A 24585-nucleotide genomic window follows, 5' to 3' on the forward strand; every position below is an offset into this window, starting at 1 on the left:
GCCTAATGTGTGTGTGTGTGAACAACAGGACATCGCGTGGGCAGCAGGGTAGGACTTGGGTAATGGGGCGTGGTGTCTGGGCGAACGAGACTCAAATTACCGAACTACTTCTGGATGGAGGGCTCTCGGAGCAGAGGGTCCAGTTTAGAGTAGAGACATCCACCCCAAATTGTTTTAATATTAGGCTTCCAAGGCCCGAACCCAGCGTAAGTGCTTGTTTTTCAGGTAGAACCAATGGTATTTCCAGTGAACTTTGACTCTGGGCCTCAGTGACCCTTTCTAGGGTTTGACGCCACAGTAGCCGCAACGAAGGAAGACCATTTCTTTGATGAACTGTTAGGGAAAGAGATTAAAATCTGCAGGGTAGCTAGCGTGAGTCTCCTTGAGTTTGAAGGAAGCTGTGACTTTCGCCTTTGCTCTGGGGTAGCCCTGAGCTTCTTACCAACTCCATCAACTTTGCAAATGATAGCGAGCCCCCTGACAGGAGCACTGTGCGGGCCAACGGTGTTTAGCTGTATCTGGATCGTAGCGCGGGACCGAGACGTTCTTTGCAGAGATGCTGTATCTGCACTACAGCCGCTGCCCCAACCTTATACCTGCGCCCTGGCCAGCGTGGGTGCTCAAATATCTCCTTGCTTCTAGATTCCTTTTGGGTTCATTCCGGAGCAGAAGATGAGGCTAAAGGCCAGCCTAGATGTCTCTCGCACATATCTGCGGCACCCATGTTGCGAGCTAGGGCTCAGAGTTCCTGGGGTCCTGACTTCCCTACTTGGGCCTGGGCCCGGGCGTAGTGAGTGGTAAATGTGGTCGCATCGACGTGCTGCAGAGTATCAAGCCAGGCACCCTATTTCTTTCAGGTGGACAGTTGGTAACAAAGTTACATTGCATCATGCTCCCCTTTTTCTTTCTTTTCTTTCTTTTTAAAAAACCCTGTCCTCTGCTCTGTGGGTGGGCTGTAGGGAACTGTACGGAATGTCATTCTCTTTCAGGTGTTTGCTTGTTCTTTGGCCTTGGTTTTGGGTAAATATTGAGAAACTTTCAATTGGTTAGCTTATCTGCATTTTCCACCTAGCATCTGCAGAGCTCTCCACAGTACTGTGTCTACCCGCCTTATGAAACAACTTTGTCAAAAAGATAAACAATAACAAAAGTTACTTGATATCAAGAACTGAAATTGGTTTTTGCTGTTTTCCATCCACCCTAGCCTTTTTATACTTTCAGAATGAAAGTTTCTCACTAGTAATTTTGTAGCCTTTTGTGTGGTGTGGGGCTCCCCCTCCCCCACGGAGAAGATGAAAGTAAATCAAAGGAAGAGACACTGGTTAAAAATATACCTGAATGACAAGATTGCCAGTATAATGAGTGATGTTTTCTTGTGTCATAATTTCCATATTTTCATTTTATGTGCCTAGATTTAGTGAGAGTGTAGGAAGCGGAGAGTCTCTCATTTGTAAATCATTTAATAAGCTTGCATTTATTATATATTTTTATATTAAAATTGTTGGCTAATGATAATCTGATTCTGGTCTTAGAAAGCACAGTTTTACTTTTAATTTAAAGGTTTAGATGTAATTTTAAAGTCGTAAAACTTTGAGTTGTGGTTGTGTATGATACCTTGACATGTTTTTAGAAAGCTTGTGTGATTAGGGCCGGGGATTTAGCTCAGTGGTTCTGCCGCCTGCTGCGCAAGCGCAAGGACCCGAGTTCAATCCCTGGTACCGGAAAAAAAAAAAAGAAAAAGAAAGCTTGTGTGATTGAGTAATTTAAAAATGTTTTTTTCTTTAAATTGATTTTTCTAAAACTTGAATGTTGGAGGCCCAGATGGGTTTCAGATTGAAATATTTACAGTAGTATCTAGTAAATATATCATCCAGAAAAAGGGTGTGATAAATGCTTTTGTTAAACTAAAAATATTTTACATGTACTTGGGTTTTCATAAATTTTTTAATATTAAATGAAAAGATGATCATTTTTAGCCAGACTGTGAAATGCTTTTCATTGTGCCTTATGTTAAAATGCTTGTTGTTAGCAAAATAATTGATAGTGTACTTGAAAACAGAATAATTGTTCTCTCTATAACCTCCTACCATGTACAGCCAGTTCATTCATTCTGGGTTTGTTTTAGGGCAAAATAAAGAAAGGAGTGTGATAATGAGCACTACTGAGTTATTTATTTCTCGCTTTTCTTTTATATATCCTTCAAAGAAAATTCCACTAATTCTTGTCTTTTGTGAGGCTTAGCTCTTTTAACATTGACCAGAGGAGGGTGCCACTGTTCGATTTTGCTATAGATGATAGTTATCTCATTTCAGGAAAGAGAAATCTTTTTCTGTACTCTCTCTATAAACTATCTAAATATATAAATGATATATGCATACACACCAGTGTACATATACAGACTGTCTCTAGAATGATACAGAAGATAAATAAGGTGTATAATTTTATTTTTAGTAATTCACACCAATAAGATAGGACATAAAATACCACGGCCCATTTTATAGTTATAGTGCTTTTCACACCCAGAAGGGACCTTGTGTATCCTTGTTGTATCAGATACTGATATTTGGAGAAGTTATGACCTTGCTAAGCCTGGCTAGTTTTAGACCTTTAGTTTGTTGATCCTTATATTAAACCATTGGATAAATTAGTTTGAATATTTGGCTAGTAGCTAGCACTCTGGGGATATAAGGGATCCTGAGAGATAACTCCTGTCATCAAAAAAATTTAATTTAGTGAGAGAGTTGATAGATCCATTTACCAAAAATTACAACCATGCTGTGTTTATGGTGTTATGAGAACACAGACGAGGGGCATTTAAATCACTTTGGGAGGTGGGAGGTCTACGGCAAAACAGCAAGAAGACATCATTTAGTGCAAGATTAAAAGCGTAAGCTTTGACTTGAGTTTTGGCTTTAAATCTCTGCTCTGCTTTATGTTAGGTGTGACCTTGGGCAAATTGCTTAGGAAGCTTTATCTGGGAGTGTCTATCTAAAACATAAAGATAATAATGCATGTAAGGTACACTCTCATCAGTTGTATTATACCTTGTGTGGAGAAATACTTAATGGAGAGAAGGATATGGAAGAAGAAAGCTCAGTAACCCAGAAGTCTGTGTTTTGAGAGAGAAACTACTTGTGAGAACCACAACTTTGGTCGCTAGAAAGATATATCTTGGACAGGGATAATTCATTAGTTATTCCCAACTTTCTCTGTTTGTTCTAACTTTTGTTTACTAATTCTGAATTCTGTTTATATATTGAGGCATTGAGAAAGCAGTATCCTGGCATCAAGTGCAAATTTTATTATGAGTGGAAAGTGATTAATACATTGGTATTCTGATTTGTACTTCAGCCTTTTAATGAGTTGGATTATCATTGTTAGTTCTTTGGGGCTATTCAACTGAGGATTCTTGGACAAATATGTGTCTCTGGATTTGTTAATGCTGAAGACTAGACTAGACTAGATTCTAGACAAATATGTATCTCTGGATTTGTTAATGCTGTGACTTTATTTAGATGGATGAGATCTTAAAGAGTGTTTTCTTTTTTTTGGTATGGGGGATCGAACTCGGGTCCTTGCACTTGAGAGGCAGGCAGTGGTGCCACTGAGCTAAATCCCGGGGCCTTAAAGAGAATGTTTTCATAGGGTGCTGTTGTGAACATTGCTACATTATATAGTATCTTCTTTATGAAGATGAGGAGAGAAGTAGCACTCTAATACCTTTCTATTTCTATCTTAAGGATGCTGAATCATAAGATTGAGTTATCCTGTGCCTTCTTGGTTGCTAGAAGTATTAAGAGCCAAACTTCTGAGCTATTTCTAGGAAATAATGGAGATTTTTATAGAAGTCATGCATTTGGTACATGAACCTCACTTCTAGGACAGCTTATTGTTCCTACATTAAATTTTCTTTTTCTCACTTTTCTTTTTCTTCTTTAGAAAAATTATTTTATCTTGTCGTATTACATATATTTATGTAAATTTCATTGAGTCCTTCAGAAGTAAGATAGAGTTATAAATAAGTGAATTATGAGTGGAACAGTGATTGATCAGCTTTTCAGATATTACATTTGAGGTTAGCAAATGATTCCTACATTATGATACACAACAGGCCTAGGATTTAGTTGGATAGATGACTTGTGGGTTAAGAGAAAATTTAGATGAATTTTGGTTTAAACGGTACATTAAACTTTCTGCAAAAAATATTGTTCTTTCATTGAAATCCCCTCTTCTGTCCTTTGGAACCTCTTTGTAGGTAAATGTACGAGGCTGACTGCTGACCTTGGTGTATCTTCGGAACAAGTTATTAAAAAATCCAGTTCAACAAAGCTGATATTTTCTGTATAGGCTACAATATGGGGAAAAACAGGGTTATGCTCTGTGTCATGTCCGAAGATAAACTGGTATATTCTCTGCCTTCAGGGAGAATTCTATCTACTTGGAGAGATGAGATTTTTAAAAACAATAGAGCTGTAAAAACAAAGATATTGCATTTAGTGGAGCTACAGCATGTATACTACCCATCAGGGTGTGATGGCCTGTCTCAGGGAACTTGGGGAATCTTGTATCATTTTGAGGTCCCACTGACATTTGGTTTTATCCTAGCATTTCAGTAGACAGAGGTTGAGTGGAAGGAAGAAGGGAAGATGAGATTACAGGTGGAAGAAAAAGTGTGGAAATGGTTCAGAGGGAGTAAAATGCAGGTCCAGTTGGAAGAGAGGCAGGTAGCCCCATTTGTTTAGAGTGGCCATTCTTGAATAGTGATCTTTCTAAAAGCCCATTCACTGTTTTTTCATATTTGAGTACTGTCTATATTTTGATATAGTTTAAAAAAATTTTGTTTTTTGAGATAGAGTCTCACTATGTAGTTCAGGCTGGCCTTGAACTCTCTATGAGGACACAGGCTAGCCTCAAATTCATGTGATTCTCTTGATGTCCGGATGCCTCCAGAGACCTGTTTGCCTTCCTTTGCTTTTTTAAAATTTATTTTTATATATTTATTTACTTTAAGATAGGTTCTTGTTAAGTTTCCCAAGCTGGGTTCAAACTTGTGATCCTCTTGCCTCGGTCTCCTAGAATGCTGAGATTATAGGATTGTGCCAGTATGCCTGACTTCCCTTTGCTTTTCATGAGCAGAAAAGTAGCTTTTAAAATTTAATTGCTGGCCATAATTTGAAGCAAGGCAGATTTCTTGCTTCCTTCACAGAGAGAGGGTACCTCCAATGATGCTGCTCTGTGAGGAACCCTGGCTTGCAGTGGCTCTAAAGTGGGTGCACTGGACTCAGGTTCCCAGTGTGGCACTGTTGGATGGAAGAGCATCATTTGGACATTAGTGAGTTTACTTGCAAATTTTTGTTTCTCCCTTATACTTAGTCATTTCTGAGTCATAAAATGTTCATTGTCCATTAGTTCCCCAATTTGTAAAACAAGGACCCGAGTTCGATCCCTGGTTCCAAAAAAACAAAACAAAACAGTATTTCCATTAATGTAAAACATTATTTGTAAAACACTTTTCTAGATGGACATCTTTTAGGGTAATGAAAATATATATTATATACATAATATCTGGCTTATTTAAGTAGAAAGGCCTTTGCCCCTCAAATATTTTTTTTTGGTACTGGGGATCGAACTCGGATCCTTGTGCTTGCGGGGCAGGCGGTAGAACCACTGAGCTAAATCACAGCCTAGAAAGGCTTTTGTTATTTTACTTTGTTACCTGCACATTTTGTTAGAAAGTGTAGCTTTTTCAATACTGAAAAACTGCACAATGGCTTTAGTTCTCTTAAATGATTTCATAAAATAATGAAGAAATCTTAAAATATGATTTCATTACCTTGATAGTAATTTAAATATTACCGATCTTTAATATCATTCAGTCTCAGATATGTGTGATCCCTTCATTAGTGACTCAGTTTATGAATGTTAACATTTGATATGTTATTTTATTCTTAATTTGTGTTTTGGTTTTTAAACACTTTGGAACCATATTTTGTATAGTTTAACTTTTATTGTAATGATCCTACTTAATGAATATTTGATAACTGCAAAAAGTAAAACATTTAAAAATAAATTATTTAAAAAATCATAAGAGTAATATATATAATAGTATAAAAAAAAAGTCACTCCAAATCTCATCACCCTGTTACGTTCACTGTCATGATTTTGGTGTATTACTTGCTGATCATTTTTATATGCATTTGAAATATAATTTTATATAGTAGTAATGTACATTTGGTTTTTATTTATTTTTATTAGTACATTTAAAAATTATGTTTATTGGTACATTTTAGGTATACATAATGATCACATTCATCATAGGGAATTTGTACCTGTACATGATATTATCTTGATTCTTATATTTTTCCATTCCCCTATTAGTACATGTTTGCAGTACATAATGATTACATTCATTGTGAGGAGTTGGTACATACACATAACACATCTTAATTCTTTTTTGTCCCCTTTCTCTCCCTTCCCTCCCTGCTCCTTCCAACTTTCTGTCTCCTTCTCATTTGGAAAAGATCTATGTACACATAGTTTAATATCTTGTTTTTTTCACTTTGTATAATCCTATAAGCTTACTGTCATTTTCTATAATTTTTTACATTTTATTTTATATTTTTATTTCTATTTTTCTACTTTATATTTCTATTTTTTAATTTTTTAGTGATAGAGTAATTTTTTTGAATGGATATTTGAAAAAATTATTCAGCTGCTTCCTGATATATAATTTCTTCTAACTTTTTGCCATTGTCATTAACATTGTAATAAATATTTTGGTGGTTTATTGTAGTTTGGATAACTTCTTTAGGGTAGATTTTCAGAATTGGGTTTCTGGATCAAAGGAGAAATAAGCCACCATTACTATTATTATTTGTAGTAATAATATCTGAGATTTATTGAGTGTAATATATAGGGAGTGTTTAAAGTGCTTTATATATGTCATGTAATTTTAATTTTTATTAGAATTTGTGAGATAGTTACTGTATAATTCCCATTTTATAGCTGTAGAAATTAAGGCATTGTGAAATTAAGCAATTTCTTCAGGGTCTCTAACAGTCCATAAGGTGAAGCTAGAATTTGAAACTGGGATTCCGACAGAACTATTTGCCTCCAAAGCCTGTGCTGTTTCTGGTTGAAGCTCTACAAATAGGTGGATACTGCCTTGTCTTCTCATTTTGCTTAATATAGGACTTTCCTGTATGACTGTGATGTTCTTGTGATGTGTGGTGTTGTTCTTCAAAACTCTACTCTACGGACCTTGGTAGGTGGATCTTATAATTACCTAGGAAAGTCCTGTAGTTAGGAAAAAATTGCAGTCAGAAGTCAGAGCAGGTGTTGCTTCACATTCAGACAGCATTCTTATGTATTCCTAATCTTTGTTCTGCTACAGAAAATAATATTTTTGCCTGTTGGCTTATAGGAGGCTTGCATGGAAATTATAGTGGAATTAACATAGCCAGTCACAGTCATAAAAACGATTTATTTTTAAATTTACTTTGAAGTACCAGGGCCGGGGATTTAGCTCAGTGGTTCCACTGCCTGCCTTGCAAGCACAAGGTCCTGAGTTCGATCCCGAGTACCAAACAAAACAAAAACAAAAACATTAAGTACCAGAGAGTGGACTTTAGGATAAATATATAGGAGTTTGTATGTGTATGTACAATTTCCTTTATACTGGAGCAATGACAGTTTTTTCCTTTTTGAGGGTGAAAATAATTTTCTAATACCTATATGATTTTAATTTTAATTAAAATAATAGGGCTGGGGATTCAGCTCAGTGGTTCTGGCGCCTGCCTTGTAAGCACAAGGTCCCGAGTTTGATCCCTAGTACCAAAAAAACCCCCAGCAAAATATTATTTTCTCATTTATCATACTGAGTTGATGTATTTAGTTAGACTAGGTGAGAGTCCTGGTTCCATTCCAGAAGGCTATTTAATATGTTAATCTCTTAGCCAACCTTAAGTCAAGTCCAGGCTGTGGTGATGGCTAGTTATAATCTATTTTTAATATGAATCTTTAAGGGGCAAGTACAAATAGGCAAAGAAAACTAGCATTTTGTAAATAATTCATGGTATTTAGTATCTTTTGTAGCTTTCTTTTGGTTATAGCCTGTCCTTTAAAAAACACAAAGCATTTTCAGTAGATATTCACTCAAATAAAAGTTATGTATACTAATAAACTTATACCTTTTCAATGAAGTTGAAGTCTGTGCTATGACAAAGCTGGACTTGAGTGAAGATACAATACTTATAAAAAATGAATCTATAAGACTTGATTACTTCACCTCCCTGGGGATATTTTATGTTTTTTTTCTCCTTTTCTATTTCTGGAGAATATGGCCCAATTTAATGAAGCTTTAGCTGCCTCCAACTTTTATAGAATAAGAGAGGTATTTGAGTCTTAATAATGAGACTTCTTTTCCTCCATTCCTAGAAGGGAAGGAAGTTCCTGTCTTTTATGGGACACTGGGCCCCTGAAAGTAAGTTTGGGGCTATGGTATACATTAGGGTAAGATATACATGTCACAGCAATACCAGGTAGAGAGACAGCATTTTCTAATGTGTGCAAAGAACTGTCTGCTCCTTAAGCTAAGCATCTGTGGGCCTACAATAACATGAAAATGTTTCTAGTTTTTACAGTGATTCCTAGTCTTTTTTGGCCGTATTCTTCATATTATTGCCCTTCTTGTCTTGCTTTTGTGTGAGCAGCTGACAAATGTTGCTAAATCAAAGACCTGTTATATGTAGATTATGAAGTCAGCAATCCTTGCTACTTCCCTGGAAAAATGAACACTTATTTGGATTTGCTTTTCAAAATTAATATTCCATATTTTGGTCATAATAAATGTGAATGGAGGCTTAATGCCCTGTCACAATAAATTTTAATTGTATTTTTACTAGGAAAGTCTATATTTAGTCCCACACTTACATAGCAAAGTTGTTAATCTAAAATTTGTCTTTTAAAAAACTCTCTTGGTTGAGCTAGAGCTGGAGCAGGTCAGCACCGCCGCCTCTGCCTCCTGCACGCCCGCTCCCCAACCCACTCTCCATCTTCAGTGCAGCCAGGAGAACTGACCCGAAGCTCTCGGGGGTCCTCCGTGTGGCCACGAGATAATGATGCTTGAACTGAGTTATTAAGGGTTCTGAAGTCAAAGCTCCTAAAATTAATAATGGCAGGAAAATCATCACTTTTAAAAGTAATTCTCCTTGGAGTTGGTGGAGTTGGGAAGAGTTCTCTTATGAACAGATATGTAACTAATAAGTTTGATGCCCAGCTCTTCCATACAATAGGTGTGGAATTTTTAAATAAAGATCTGGAGGTGGGTGGACATTTTGTCACCATGCAGATTTGGGACATGGCTGGTCAAGAGCGATTCCGAAGCCTGAGGACGCCTTTTTATAGAGGTTCTGACTGTTGCCTGCTTACTTTTAGTGTCGATGATTCACAGAGTTTCCAGAACTTGAGTAACTGAAAGAAAGAATTCATATATTATGCAGATGTGAAAGCACCCAAAAGTTTTCCTTTGTGATTTTGGGCAACAAGGTCGACATAAGCGAACGGCAGGTGTCTACAGAAGAAGCCCAATCTTGGTGCAGGGACACCGGCTACTATCCTTACTTTAAGACAAGTGCAAAAGATGCCACCAATGTTGCAGCAGCCTTTGAGGAAGCAGCTGGAAGAGTTCTCGCCACCAAGGATAGGTCCGATCACTTGATTCAGACAGACACCGTCAGTCTTCACCGAAAGCCCAAGCCTAACTCATCCTGCTGTTGATCGTTAGATGGTTGGTGCATTCTAACCAACTCGCACATACACACATGGTAAACACGAGGGTGGAGAAGAGAATTAGGGTTTGCAGCAGTGTATCATATCTAATAATATTAATGTATGTCACTGCTTCATTTGTTGGTGGGAGAAGGGACACATTGATTTACTTGATAATGACACCTTGCCTTTCTAAATTGTAACGGCTGTCTAATGTTTCTTTAAATATGTAAGTTAGAGCTAATAAATGACCAAGACTTTAATTATAATTAAAATAAAAACTTGACTATTCTAGAAGAAAAAAAAAACTCTCTTGGTTATGGAATTGCCATCAGGCAAAAACTTGTATTCTGATAAGTACTTGTATTCTAGTAAGTGCTTTCATTTATCTTTTTAATTAAATAAATTAACTTTAAGATAAATTAGTCACTGGACATTTTCTAGCCAAATAAATTAGGATTTTATGAAAATTGAGATAGAATAGAATCTTTGGTCATACTTTTTCTCTTTTTGCCCCCTAGAATAATACAGTGAGTTTTTTCTATAACAATGGCTTTGTATAGATACATGATAAATACAAGTGTTCTGGAATTTGGCATTAAGAAGCATTTACTTCTCTTTTATTTTAATGCTTAGATGTTTTTCTGAATTTCTGTTTACAAAGAAGATAAATTTTCTCTTAAGATAGGTCTGGCGTGGATTTTGAATTGCCACATAATCCAAATATAGTGCCCGAGCCTTCATAGCTACATGAAATATCTATTTTTAAAGACTTTCATCAAGGAGATTCCACATTGTACCTAGAGAATATTTTTTTCTTCTCTATAATTCTTTTTCTCAGGAAATTAATATTTTTATGTGAACTAAGTCCTCTGGCTGAAGGCCATTTATTCTAGTCTGGCCTCAACGTAGATAAATTAAGATTAGGCTGTTAACTCTTTTTAATTCAGTAAAACTACTATAATTAAAAATTCCCTCTCCTCCCATATTAAATAATTACATCATCTTTATGGAAGAAATGCTCATCTTAGAAAAGGAGTACAAAGTAGTTTCTACCAAAGAAAGAATAGTGTACAGATGATCAGTAGCAGCTCCCCTTTGTGAAGATCTAGTTTGACAATAAAGGAAATGTCCTCCTCTAGTATTACAGATTGGTTGGTTTTGTCTTTTATGTTCACTATCAGAGGCTTCTGCTACAGGGAGAGTACATTTGAGCTGTACATCTAGATGTGCATTATTTGGAAGTTTGTGCTTAGAAGTGACAGGAAATTCAAGGAGTAGGAGCTTAAACACTAGACATAATTATCTCATAAAAGCAATGGCCTGTAGTAAGTGAACTTTGACTTAGCACCTCGCTGATTTCAAGGCTGTAGTTCAATGCCTCAGAAATTCCTTCACTTTTCCCTTACAGTTGCAAGATATGGTCGCTACTCAGGATGGCTACAGCCATCTTTGTGTAACAACACCCCGAGAAATGAAAAAGAAACTGTGTCTGTCCCGTGTCTTTTTTAAGGGTGAGGAAAATCTTCCTAGAAAGTACTCTTCTTATCTTGTAGGCCAGAGGTATTTCTCATGTGTGTGCTTAAACCATGGATATGGCCATGGGTAGATAATCAACATGGTTAACTCTGACCCATCCTTATTCACTTTGGGTCTGGAGGAACCAGGCCTCCTCTGGAGGGCCTGGAAGTCTAAAAAGGTGAACAAGACTACAGTTTTGTTACCTAGGAAGAAGGGGAAGTAGGAATGGTTGGTGGATGGAGCATGCAGATGAGAGGGGTTAGAGATGTTGGCTGGGAACGCTCCTTGTTCTGGACCTGAGCAACTTCATTGGAGAATATTACAGTAAAGTATATAAGACTGACATAGCGGGAGTAGAGGGCATTAGGAAGAGGGGGAAGCCATCTTATTTTTGGATCGGCTTAGGAATGGTTTTGTTTATGTACTGAGATACAAATTTCATATTTTAAGGTCCCAACAAGTCTTACAAACTACTGAAAGGTGGGTTTCTGGCTCAGGTTTTCTCTCTGTTCTGTTCAGGGACCTATGGAACAACAAGGTAGTTTTTCTCTCTGACTGTTAATTCCATAGATTTAGTTAATATTACTGGTGCATGTGGAACTATTACAAATGTCTTCTGTTGGTTATCCATTTTTTATCTATCTCCTTTTTATTTATTTATTTATTATTTATTATTATTATTTTTTTGGTACCGGGGATCGAACTCAGGACTTTGTGCTTGCAAGGCAGATATGGCGCCCCTGAGCTAAATCCCTGGCCCTGTAATGTCCTATTTTAAATGAGGCAAGGTCCAAGTTGATATAAAATACAAAATCATGTCTAGTCAAAATTTTCCTTGAAAGATCCCTCAAGTTGCCCATAAAGAACACTGTATATGATTTTGCACATATTACTCAGATTATATGTAGTTATAAATGTATAATATCCAAAATAATGTAGAGAATAAATTATATGCATATAAAATGTAGTTTTATAGTGTTTTAAATGATATGAAAGAGTATCTTTAATTTGTGTAGATTTTTGAATGGTACCTTTTCACTCTTCCTTTGTATGATAATAGAATATATAATGCATTGGCAGGGATTTTTTTGTAAGAAGAGCATATTATATATTTTTGTGTGTGATCATTTCTAGGAAATTTAGTTTCAGACTTTTAAAGATACAAAGCAAAATAAATGTGACCTTTTTGGAATTAGGAGTAAGATTAATTTATCCTAATAATTTTAAAAGTCAATTTTAGGAAGATAATTATAATGTCATATTGAATGTGTTATTTTTAATCCAAGTGCCAGCCATAGCTTTGATACCAGATGGGAATACAGAGATGGGCATTCAGCCTGGTAATTTGTTCTCATAAATACATAGAAAAGTTCATATTTTCTGTTTCTTTCTTGCCTATGATGTGAGACCCGGGGGCTTTTATTCTTCAGTGATTTCAGAAGAGAGATCAGTTGGGCATTCTGGTCTTTCTTCTGCCTTTCTGACAACTTTTCTGAGCATCTGATAGGCTACGTTCAGGCCTAATCTCTTTTAGTAGAAGTCTGATCATGGGTTTTTCTAAGGGCAAGACTCACAAAGCAGAAAATTAATTCTTGGAAATGAAGCTTGTAATGTATGTTTTAACATCTAAGAGATCCAAGTGGAAACTCCTGAACTCCTAGGAGTAAAGAACTGGGATCCTACCAGTGGCCAGGAAGCGCTCTATACCTTCATATTAGAGTCACGTACCCCCATTGGTTCATGGAGGTACATAGGGACAGAAATTGTTTATTTTCAAAGGATTATGTAATGCAAACAGATTTAGAGTACAGGCAGGCATATTTTCTGAAAATATTGCTTTAGAGGAAATTCTTTGATGAAAAGATAGCTAGTTTTCTTTTCTTCTCAATAACAGGTTAACAGTAGGAGTGCCTGAATGATATTCTCACTTTACCAGAGAGAAATCCTCATTCCTTGCCTTCATAGTGGCTTTATGTTATGGAGATAAGGGGATCTACATTCAAAAAATTTAAAATTGAGAGGTATTATCTAACACATAGTCCAAGTTCAAAGTTTGCCAATTGTCCCACCTGTTCTTTTACTGAAGTATGACAAATATACAATAAAGTGTACATATTTAATGTATACAGTTTGATCAGTTTTGTATAAACCTATGAAGCTATCCAAAATCAAGAAAATGAACATATTTGACCCTCTCAAAAGTTTATTCATAGTTTTTGGTTATTCCTGTATTCTGTCCTTTTCTGACCCTTTCTCTCCATCCCTGGGCAAGTATTAATTTGGTGTCACTCTAGACTAATTTTCATTTTATGAAGTTTTATATAAATGGAAATATATGGTATATACTTTTTTTCTGGCCCCTTTTCCTTTCAGCACACTCATTTTGACATCTATTATTTCATCTGTCAATCAATATGTAATTAATTCTTATAGTGGTCAGAGTTTATTAATTTTTATTGGTGAATTGTATTCCATTGTCTGGACATGTCACAGTTTGTTAACTGTACACTTGTTGGTAGACATTTGAGTTGTTTGAGTTTTTGACTATGAACATTCATTTGTAAGTCTTTGTATAGGCATTTTTTCCATTTCTCTTGGGCAAATACTGGCTGGATCATCCTGGTAAGTGTATGTTAACTTTTTTTGTGTTATTGTGAATTGAATCAAGGTCCGTACACATACTAGGCAAGCACTGTACCATTGAACTACCTTCCCCAGTCCTTATTTTTTTTTTTTTTAAATTTTGAGTCATGGTTTTTGCTAAGTGCCCAGGCTGGCCTCAAATTTGTGATCCTCCTGCTTCAGCCTCCTGAGCTGCTATTACAGGTGTGTACTACCACATCCTGCTGATGTATGTTAATTTTTTAAAGACAACCAGTTAAACTATTTTCCAAAGTGGTTTACTATTTTACAGTTCCATCAGTAGTGTGAGAATTACAGTTGTTCCATATCTGGAAATTTTAGTCATTCTAGTTGCTATACTTCTTGGAAAATGGCCCTCTTTTGAAGACGTAGAGATGAACAGTTACCATGTTGGTTATCTTGTAAAAATCTGACTTTTGTCTTTGCCCCTATGGGGTAAAAGAAAGAGGTAAAAGAGAAAGGAATGATTGGACATAACCCTCTTTTACTGAAAGGAGAGGGACTCAGAACTACAGCCTAGAAATAAGAAGTGTTAGGAGATTATGCAAGATAACCAAGAAATTAGATGGAATAAGGAGAGCAGAAAAGAAAGAGATAGGGCCTGGGACTATTAAAGACAGTTTGTATCATCAGATTATTTTGATTCTTAAAGTTTCCTTTTCTGTATCCCAGGGGAAAAATCTGAATGAGACTACTCTTGGGAAGTTTTCTTGGAAAGCTTGCACTGTATATACCCTGGTTCTACTTTCTTGCTACTTAACGCATTGCCTCTTGCCATCTGAGACTTCCAGCCTGAGTTTTAGCCTCATGATTATTATATGTGATGGGCTGTTTTCACCCCTCATCTTTTTTGATTTTTCTGTGGGATCTGAGTTTCTTGACCACTTCTGTCTTCCGGGGATTTACCTCTTTGGCCTTAATGATACCACTTATATATTTTTTTATTCCATCTCTGACTTTATGGGGCCTTTGTTTTCCTTCAGGCATCTGGATTTTGAGGAATACTCTTTGTTTAGCGTGCTGGTCTCATGAGAATCTTTGCAGCTTCCATGGATATAGTCATCATTTCTGAGCACAGGGACCACATCTCTGTGTGCTGTCTTAATATTTTCTTTCTGGGGGTTACATTGATGAAAATGTGAAACTTAATTTGCTTTCTTTGACCTTGGAGTAAATTCCTCTGCAAAGATTTGTCTTCCTCTCATGATGTGGTCATTCTCTCGAGTTCCCACTCTTGAAACTTGCATGGCATCTTTTGCTTCTTCCCTCTACATGCAAGTCTGTGAGACTTTCCTTATTGCCCCTCATCCTTGTCTCTGTCTTTGTAGTCATACTGGCACCATCCTACTGGGCTTTTCATTATGTCATGCTAGGATTGTGACAGAGGCTTTCTGACTATTCATCTTTTTTGATTTTTCTGTAGGATCTGGCTTTTTTTTCTGGTCTTTCTCTTCTTCAGCCCACCCAATAAAGACTCTGATAAGTTAGTCTTCTATATCCACTGGTTATGCATCATTTCTTTTAAAAAAATCTCTTTCTTCCAGAAACCTTGATTTATTTCTCTGAAAAAAATTTTTGGATTCTCCTAATAGCATCTTTGACTACTTTGAACTATCTATTTTTCCTCTACACAAAACTCTGCTACACCAAATTTGGTTCCTTTGTTATACACTACCACCTGATGGATATCGTTCTTGCTATTGTGACTTGTTAAGTCCTTTCTATCCTCTAAGAAGCTCTTACTGTTTTTGCCATAGCTGCGTTTTATCATTATTTCAAGGTTGCCTTCATTTTCCAGCTCTGTTGTGAAGTCCGTTTGATCATGTAAGTAATCATGCATGAACTTTGAGTGATTATTCCCTTCTTTGAATGTATGATCTGCTGCAGGCAGTCACTAATTTTGTGCTTTTGTTCATTTTTAAGATACTTTTTTTCCTCAACCTCCTTGAGCTTTATATCTCTCAGTCTGTAAATATGGCTTGCACTGTTTTAGGTGCTTGTGTTCTAATGATAATGATATCTTATAATAATTCTAAAAATAATGATCCCTAACAAATGAAAGGGAACTACAAGTTGTATGACTTCATGTACTATCACTTATATCTGAAGAGCTTTGCATTCTGCCCACCATGTGCCAGGAGCTTTCTCTGAATCTTTGTGGTCTCTTACTGAATCTTCATAGTCTTTGGAGGCAGCTGTTGTTATTCTAAAGCTCAAACTACTGGGGTTACATAATTGCCAAGTGGTAGAGGTAGGATTAAAGTATTTTTCTTGTCTGCCTGATTCTAAAAGATGTGCTCTTCCTTGTATCACGCTGTCTTGTCTTTTTTTGTGTGTGTCAGTAGTTCTGGTTTGGAAAAGCATTCATGTAGGGGTTATGCTGTTATCTCAGTTTCTAGCATTGTAGATTATCTGTGGCAAATATGTCAAGTTTATGGGTGTGGGATTAAGTTGAGATAAAGTAATTTATTTACACCATTCACTTACGTTTACTTTCTTTGTTTTTCTCATTTTGCAATTTATGGTTCATCCAGAACCCTTTAAATAATGACCAAGGAACGTGCAGGTTAAATATATAGAATTCTGAAGGATATCCTAGACGAGTGGTTTTCATCAATTTGACAGGTGATTATTTCTGGTGTAAGGCAAAAGTTTTGAGAATTGGGGCTGGCTCCTTAGAGGAAGCAAGGCAACATTCTTACATTTAACTCAGTCTGCCTTTCAAAAGATGTGTTATGGATTATAGTATATTAGACATGCATCTATTTTCAAATAATTATGAAAACACATTTACAGCTCAATTGAAAATCAAGTTCAATCTATAATTTCCCTCCTTAATGAATCATGCAGTATAAAATTATAATAGTATTTAGTAAATATTAAAGAGTAAGGAAATGTAAATGAATAATTTCAGCTGCCTGTGGGAAGAAATTGTGATTTGTAGACTTGAAATTTAAAGTCAGACATTCTTGGTTTGTGTTCAGAGAAGATAATCATCAGATAAGTTACACAACAGAACAGAAAGTAGCTTACTGATAATGTAGGAATACCATAGCAAGGAATAAAAATATTAAATTTTTACCTAATATCCGTTTCTCTGTCTATATATATTTCATATATATTACAAAATGTTGTTTCTTTCACCCATATTACTTATATAGAAATAATATGTACATATATGTATACATCTGTGTATTTTGTTAAAAGATATAGGATATATATTGATTAAAGATACAGCATTTTAGGCTATGTTCAACATGAAGACTGTAGAATTCTCATGTACAAAATGAACATTTTCTACTTTGGGAGCTTTATGATTCATATTGAAAATCAAAATCTATTCTTAACAAGTAACACCAGTAGCTACCTGTTTTAATGCTTCCACTGTGGGAAATAGGAGTTTCATTGTGTTGTTTCTACCTATGCAATTGTCCAGAGAAAAGTGGTCGCATAGATTGAAAATGTTTCTTCAAAGATTAGATTAGACTTTTATTGTCAGTAGAGAATATAAGCTGAAAAACATTTTTGCCTTCCTTAAGTTGTTTAGGAATTAGGGCTTTGATTGTTTAGATTTACATAATGCCTATGATTTATTATTCACTTATTATATGGTCTGCTTTCAGATATTCTGTACTACCGTGGTATCTTTTACAGGGTGGGTCCTTTATAAATGTTTGTCAAATTAACCATAGGGAATTAAAGAAGATTATTACAGTAAGGGTCTTTGGTAACCTTTCTATTTCTCCTATTGTAAAGATTTAATCTAAATAGTTTCTAATATAGTCTTTTAAAATTGTTAATTGTGATTAAAAGCCACATAACAAAATTGATCATCTTAACTGTTTTAAGTATACAGTTCAGTAAAGTATATTTATATTATTATGTAACAGATGTCTAGGACTTTTTCATCTTGAAGAACTGAAGCTCTGTGCCTATTAAACATTCCATACTTCTTTTCCCTTTCTCAGTCCCTGATAATAACCATCCTACTTCTTGTTCCTATGAGTTTGACTACTTTAGGTACTGCATATAGTGGAATCATTCATTCAATGTTTGTCTCTTTGGGACTGGCTTTTTTCAGGTAGATAATGTCCTTAGGAAATATGAGTGTTGTTGCTTGTGACAGGATTGATTTTCTTCTATTTTAAGACTGAATAATACTCCATTGTATACGTTTACCACATTTGTTTATCCATTGGATATTTGAGTTGCTTCCATCTCTTGACTGATGTGAATAATGCTGCTATGATTATGAGTGTGAAACTATCTCTTCGACATCCTTCTTTCAATTGCTTTGGATATATACCTGGAGATGGGATTTCTGGATCATTTGTTAGTTTTGTTTTTAATTTTTAAGGAACTGCCTCTGTAGCAGTTGTGCCATTTTACAATCCTATCAACAATGCACAGGAGTTCCAATTTCTCCACAAATTTCCAATTTCTCCTCTATTTGTTTTTTGTGTGTGAGTTATAGTAACCATCCTAGTGGGTATAAGGTGATGTCTCATTGTGGTTTTGATTTGTACTTTCTGTAGTGATTAGCACAGTTGAGCATTTTTAAAAATGCTTTTTGCCCCTATGTGTATCATGTTTGGAGAGATGTTACTCAAGTTCTTTGCCCATTTTCTAATTGGGTTGTTTTTGTTGTTGAAGTATAGAAGTTCTTCATGTATTTGAATATTAACCCTTTATCATGTGTAATTTGCAAATATTCTCTCCCATATTTCTAATATATTTTTAAACTTTTTTAATATTATTTTTTTATTTTGCAGAAAATAAATTTACAACTTAAAAAATAAAATCCAAAAATTAAGCAGTTCATCAAAATATTTCAGCCTGCTGCATACAGAAACTGCTACCATTCAGAACTGTACAGCATTACCATCTCAATATGTAGTGGCACACATTGAAAGATTGTGTAAACCATGTGAGGATAGATTACATCTTAAGAACTCAGATTTGTTCAATACTGCAGATGACATATACTGTAGATGACAGGCAAGCTCTCATGTATAAACTTTTAATGTTGGCATAATTTCATACTTAACAGAAAAGCTATGAGACTAATACAGGTTAAGAATCCCTTATCCAAAATACTTGGGGCAGAAGTGTTTCGGGATTTTGGAGTAGAATTTGAAATATTTGCATAGACATTACGATTTGAACATTCCTAATCTGGAGATTCAATATCTGACTTTATGAGTGTCATGTTAGTGCTTTTAGAATTTTGGATTTTCAAAGTGGGGCTGCTCAGCTTGTATAAGGAACTTTCATGTACCCTTTATTTAGAATCATGCACTTTTAAAAAAGGTATTTCTGGGTCACTTGACATTTTGAGACAAACCACAGTGAATTACTTGACAGATAAAAGTATAAACACGGCACCTATCTGAATATACAAAACAAATAGGAATGTTTAGAAAGCAAGTAGCATAGATGAGAATAATACAGATAAGGTAAGAATAATACAGACGAGAATAAAAGTGAGAGGAGGTCAAAAGCAAGAGTAACTTGAATTACTAGAATTGTCTCAATAGGTACATGGCCCCATACCATGTCCCCAGAAGATTTGTGGCCGTGTTTGGAGACATATTGGTTATTGCAACCATGAGGTATGTGAGAGACAGTTGTCCTACTGGCCCCTAGTGAGTACAGGCCAGGAATGCTGCAAAATATATCTCACAGGACAGCCTCCCACAACAAAGAATCATCCAGTCCAAAATTTTAGTTATGCCAAGATTGAGAAACCATGTCCTTGTAGAAAACCTGTCTTGAGAACTCTAAAGGCTTTGGGACTAGAAGTTCTCTCAAATCGATCTAAAGATCTTGGATTAGATAGTGAAGATCATGCTTGGTAAAGAATAAGGTATGAAAAATGTTTTTATCATTTTCTGGTGCATAACCCACAATAAGAGGGTTTAGTTGGTCTACTTACTAAATTTTTTTTTTTTACAATAAACAGTTAAAAATGCTTTTCCTGGTTTTATTTTGTGTGGTAGTCACTTACAGCTAATATGTCTCTATCATTACATTTCTCTTCTTTACTTTCTGCTGAAAAAGAAAAAGCTACCTAAACTCTGAAAAAGCAAATTCCATTATACAAAAGATCTGGAAGCAAAGAGAAAGAAAGAGGTGATGTTGGGAAATATGACTTAAATGGCTTCTTTTCAGTTCTCAGCTTACTGCAGAGAACCAGGTTATCCACTGTGCTTTATCACTGATTCTAGCAGGCTGGGAAGGGAATAGAAACAGCATGGGCTTTAAAATCCTGGAGACCTACTTTTGAATCCAGGTCCATTCATTACTAGCTGTCTAGCTTTGGGAAAGTAACTTACACAGTCTGAACTCAGTATCTTCTTCTCTACTGTAGGGATAATATCAGCCACTCAGTGGTGAGTGACAGTGGAGTGCAGTAGCTGAAGTTGTGGACTCTCACATGTAATTGCCTGGCTTCAAGTCTAAACATTGCTACCTTTTAGTTGTGTGTCTTTTGATAAGTTTCTCAACCTTCTTTTAGTTTCTTTATGTGAAAGATCAAAATGATTGTAACTGTTTACCTCATCATGTTGTTATGATATTAAGTGAATTAATATATGCATGTAAAGCACTTAAAGTGATGCCTGGCACATGGTAGGCACTCGTACATGGTAGCTGTTTTTAAGATTAATTTGAGTTAAAAGATGTAAAGAATCCTTCAGTGTTGAGAATGTGCTTGATAGTTTTTAGAAATTTAAATGTTAGTAGCATATAGTTTGTTCTAATACAATGCTAGTATAACAAAATTTCTTTAATTCCAAAAGTTAAATTGGTAGGGATTGATCTTAAATCTTTGGGATACAAAATGGAAAGTGGTTATTATTTTGCTTTGTACTTGTACCTGGAAATGACCCCATTAGATCCTCATTCAAAAATTTACTTAAAGAATTGTAGGTCTTGCCAGATTTCTCTGGCATTACAAAAGGCTGCTAAAACAGCTGTTTCATTGCATGAAGTTGTGGGGCAGGTTTGGATTGGAAGTAGTTACTCTACTAGTCTATCTCATGAATTTACCCATGGTAGAGAAGAAGTGAAGAATAGCAGGAAATAGCATAAAGCTTGATTCTTTTTAAACTCTATAGATGTGTATTAGGGTGTGTGAAGGGACTTTTCTTTATTTCTTGACAGCATAAGGAATTTAGACTCAGTCAAAGGTAGTATGGAAGAACCAAACAGTTTATACTAGCTCCTGCTAAGTATTGGGCTGTAGACAGACACATTTGTAAGGTATGCATGGTGTATCCTTTCTTGAAATACAAGAACATAATATCTTGTTTAAGATGAAGTACACATAAAAAGATTTAGTACAGTGCCTAGCACCTTAGTGCTTTATTAGGAGTTAGTCATCATCATCATCATCACTCTTAAGTTTGATGTTTTAGTTTAAGATATTAATGAGACCTTTGCTCTTCATCCAGAAAACATTATACATCAGAATTCTATAGCTGATGAGTTTTCACAAACTGAACGCACTCGTGCAATTAACACTCAGCTCAAGAAACAGAGCATTACCTTATACCCCAGAAACCCTCTTGCCTCCGGTTCTCTTCTGGTCACTATCCCTTATTTTTATTTATTTTTTAATAAGGCAAAGCCATTGGCTTTAATTTTCATCTTTCTTTTTTTTTTTTGGTACCAGGGATCGAACTTGGGACCTTGTGCTTGTGAGACAGGCGACGGAACCACTGAGCTAAATCCCTGGAGCCACACTATCCCTTATTTTTTTAGTAAAAAACATTGCTTTTTCCTTTAGTGACATTCAAAGCGTCTCATAACTTCTAAACTCTTAATAGATCTGATGACAGATACAGCTTTAGGGATGGCCTTATTATATGCTTTTATTTTCTTTTGCTTTAGAAAGCATGTCTTTTGGAAAGGAATTTCAGTCTTGTATGTTGTTAAATTTGAACGTGGATGGGCTAATTTTGTAAGTCTTCCTTTCCAAATAGGTAATGTATTCTTTGGTTTCGGTCATCAATATTATGAGCCCATTGAAACCAGAAAGTTGTCTATTGTACTAAGAGAAAAGGAAAATGGCTTAGTTGCACAGATCTCCTAGATGTCTTCTTTAAAAAGCATTTCATGATCAAAAGAGCTCAAGACACATGAAAGAAATTCTGTGGTGGAGAGAGGCTGCACAGTGCTGGGTGCACTTATCTCCTGGAATAGGAGGAAGTGATTAGGCCAAAGGACTGGCAACTTCCTGAAGTATTTTTACCCTGCTTTTGTTTGGACTGGTTTACAAAGCTAATAGTAATTTTTCAGAAGGCAACCTGTCAGAGGAAGAATAAAGATTTGGGGGTTGCATTTGAGGCCTTTTGCATATTTTCTTTTTGAAACAGAAACAAAGGACACATTAATTCTGAACCCCTCTGGAAATTGCTTTGCTTGTGTGTCTTTTTTAACTCCCTTTGTCCGTGTGTCTTATTTAACTTTCTGTGCCTACCTATGGCTGGACTAAAATACTGTACATGCATTTTAGGAATGTTATTACTCACTTTTTTGGCTAGCATTTTATTTCTTGGTAAGTATTTAGTTTTGTGAAAATTGATACATAATTACTGTACCATAAAATTTACCATTTTATAAGTGTACAGTTTACTAGTTTTTAGTATATTCATGAAGTTGTGGAACTGTCATCAGTATCTTATTCTAGAGCATTTTCTTCACTCCAAGCAGAAACCTTGTACCAATTAGTAGTCACTTCTCTCATGCTATTCATTTCATTTTGCCAAATATTATTATCTCTTGTTCATAGACGTCTTTCTTCCATAGGGTGTCATAACAGTTCTTTGAACTTTAGAAGTTTGTCTCATTCAACTTTTGTTCTAAAGTTAATTTGAGGGTGTATTTTTCAGCACTGCCACAAACACTATGCTGATGGAAACTTACAGTACATTAAAAAAAAAAGAAACTTACAATACATAAAGAAATGGTACACTAGTCATAGTCACTTATCAAAGTTTAAGTGCACATGGACAACAGTGTGGTTTGCACAAAACTGAGCATGGTGAAGATTTGACTGTGTGCCAAAGTTGTTTTGTGCAGTGAAAGTTTACTGGACTGGGAAATCAGTTCTGGTCTGTGTGGAAAGGTTTGTATTTATTTATTTCTTAATCTAATTTTTGAAAAAATATGTATAACATGTATTTATAGACTTAGTTGATTTCTAAGAAACTAGGGTTTATTGTTTCTAAACTAACACTGTTGATTTTGTTAAAAAAACTCAATTTAGATTTTAAACTTTTGACTCTGTGCTTTATTTCAAAAGTTATGTGTACAAATTGAAAACATTTAAAAAATGTACAGCTAGAAGAATTGTCAAGTTAAAAAAGAGCTTTGCCATCCTACCTCTCACTTTGTAGTTGAATGTTTCACATATTATTTATTATGTTTAATCCTATGACCTGCTTAACCTTTACTTGATTTTTAAATATACTTCAGAAATACTTGTTTTTTGATTTGTGTCATTCTGTAATTTCATACTGTTTAAAGTAGATGGAAAGTTTTAAAATTTTTGCTTTTCAAAATGCTGATTGTTAGGAATAACTAGTAATCTTTCTAAAAATTTACTTTGACCTCTTCATGGGCCAGTGGAACTTCTGAGCGACTATGGAAATTTACATAATTCAGGAGTTGGGTCTGCTTATCATCAAAGAAGGCCACATGAATCTAGAACCTTTAAAAAGCCCTCCTCCCTCAGAACAGCCTTTGGGACCAAATGACTTCCAAATTCAAATATTCATCCTTTGAGGTATAAATATTTCATTATGTTGTTGCTGCCTGAAGTTCAGTTGTACTTGCATATTTTAAAAGTAAAAGTAATTCTCAGGAAGAGAATGACCATTACTCTATACTGTATGTAGAGCTTAAATAATAGAGACATCAAAATTCTGTGGATGAAAAAAATGTGGGGTTGATTGGATTCACTACAAAAATAAGCACTTATCATGTCTCTCTCTTAGCATGAAATACTTCTACTTTTTCTTCTCTTGAATCTCAGTTTCTTATACTGTTTTTTGGAGTTTCTCAACTTTAGAACTGTGTTCTAGGGAGTTAGGTATTGGGCTGAAGAAATATTTTACAGATAGACAAGATGGTTCTAGTATAAGGTTTTGGAAGATTACCACCCCCCGCCAAAAGGATTTGGAAGACAATCAATCTAAAGTTAAGTTTTAAGTCAGCAGTATCTAGGAAGATAATATTATAATTGAATGGCTACTTAAGACAGATTCAGCTATTGCTTGAAACTAATAATGGTTTTAACACCTTTGAAAGTGTAATAATGTTTTTATTCTGCTAGGTTACTTGTAGCACGTTAATAATTTTAGAGTACTTAATAATGCTACTATTGCTTTTAAAAAGCATATGTACCTATATGCCAGTATTTATATATAGGTACCCATATTAATATATATTTCTCCTGTTTTTTTTGTGCATAGGATTGAACCTAGGCCTCCTGCATGCTAAGCACACATTCTACTACTGAGGTACATCCAACTTCTCCACTTAAAAAAAAAGTTTACTACTGTTCTTATCTATTATATTGTCTCATTCACATATACTATCATTTACTGGAGTTATACGGTTGTTGAAATGTGACTTGATACTGACAAT

At 35.3% G+C, this 24585-nt stretch overlaps 1 protein-coding gene and 1 pseudogene across 2 annotated transcripts in view; both read left to right on the plus strand.

Moving 5' to 3' along the window:
- Positions 1-22891, plus strand: LOC147825311 (ras-related protein Rab-9A-like; annotated as a pseudogene). The gene has a single exon (XR_015441133.1). The product of XR_015441133.1 is annotated as a ras-related protein Rab-9A-like (transcript).
- The window catches only part of Ppm1l (protein phosphatase, Mg2+/Mn2+ dependent 1L), a 351730-nt gene that overhangs the window by 3693 nt on the left and 323452 nt on the right, over positions 1-24585 (plus strand). The window lies entirely within an intron of this gene.

Source organism: Heterocephalus glaber, unplaced genomic scaffold (genome assembly GCF_053883595.1).
Source record: "Heterocephalus glaber isolate CG9 unplaced genomic scaffold, H.glaber_assembly_v1.0 deba00001504, whole genome shotgun sequence".
NCBI lineage: Eukaryota > Metazoa > Chordata > Mammalia > Rodentia > Bathyergidae > Heterocephalus > Heterocephalus glaber.